The sequence below is a fragment of the Arachis hypogaea genome, chromosome 9, assembly GCF_003086295.3.
Source record: "Arachis hypogaea cultivar Tifrunner chromosome 9, arahy.Tifrunner.gnm2.J5K5, whole genome shotgun sequence".
Taxonomy (NCBI): domain Eukaryota; kingdom Viridiplantae; phylum Streptophyta; class Magnoliopsida; order Fabales; family Fabaceae; genus Arachis; species Arachis hypogaea.
Window position 1 is genome coordinate 31,141,570 of NC_092044.1, and position 1,556 is coordinate 31,143,125.

The following is a 1,556-nucleotide window of genomic DNA, read 5'->3' on the forward strand; positions in this document are numbered from 1 at the left end:
TCACGATAAAAACGAGGGTTAAAACCCAAAATTCTACAAAATCGGCAAAGGTGAAAATAGAATAATACAAGAAGCTATAGAAAGTGATCCATAGAAAGGACCTGACGAGGTCCTAATAAAATGAATTGCTATAAAATAGCTTAAAGGCTAGCCGACACCTAAAGTCGGACCAGCCCCAACAAACCAAGTTATAAGTAAAGCCCTGGAAAATGGTCTGGCCAACCCTATAAAAGAGGATTACTATAACTTCGAAGAGCCCGACATGACGAAGTCGGACTCCTACAAAAAGTTACAAAAGATAATCCCTGAAAGAGACCTAAACAAGGTCCAAGAAAGAGGATTACCAAGTAACTCGACAGGATCCGACATGACAAAGTCGGTCCAAGATGTAAAGCTACAAAGGTAATCCCTGAAAGAGACCTAAACAAGGTCCAAGAAAGAGGATTACCAAGTAACTCGACAGGATCCGACATGACAAAGTCGGTCCAAGATGTAAAGCTACAAAGGTAATCCCTGAAAGAGATCTAAACAAGGTCCAAGAAAGAGGACTACCAAGTAACTCGACAGGATCCGACATGACAAAGTCGGTCCAAGATGTAAAGCTACAAAGGTAATCCTTGAAAAAGACCTGAACAAAGTCCAAGAAAGAGGATTATCAAGTCAACTCGACAGGGCCCGACCTGATGAAGTCGGCCCGGAAAGATAAAGTTACGAAAGATAATCCCTGAAAGAGACCTGAACAAGGTCCAAGAAAGAGGATTATCGAGTAACTCGACGAAGTCCGACATGACAAAGTCGGCCCGAAAAAGATAAAGTTACAAAAGGTAAAGCCTCAAAAGAGATCTGAACAAGATCTAAGAAAAATGATCACCTAGTAACAGAACAGGGACCAACATGAAGAAGTCGGGTTAAAGCTACAAAAAGTTATAAAAAGTAATCACAAGGGGTTACTAGAAATAACTCAAGAAAGATCAACTGAGAGAATCAACCAACAGAGGGGAGATAACTCGACCCGATAGACCTCATGATGGTGTTTTTGTGGAAAAACGAATTTCCAACACACAAATCCAACCAGCAAGTGTACCGGGTTGCATCAAGTAATAATAACTCACTCAGAGTGAGGTCGATCCCACAGGGATTGATGGATCAAGCAACTTTAGTGGGTGATTAGTTTAGTCAAGCTAACATTGAAGTGAATTTGGATGAAGTGTAACCAACAGAAAGTAAATGGCAAGGAAAATTAAAGTGCAGAAAGTAAAATTGCAAGTAACTTAAAGAACAAGAAAATAAAATTGCAAGAATCTTAAATGACAAGAAATGTAAATTGCATTAAATGTAAAGGGGGCTGGGGTGCTAGAAATTAAATGAAAGCAGTAGATCCAAGCTTAGAACAATTGCAAGGAAATTAAATTGCAGGAAAAGTAAATTCAAGGTCACAGTAGCTTAAATGTAAATTGCAGAAGAACACAAGTGCAGGAAATTAAATTGGGAGCAATGAGGTGCAACAAAGAGACATAGATCATTTTTCAAGTCTCAAAGTGAAACTAACAATTTCA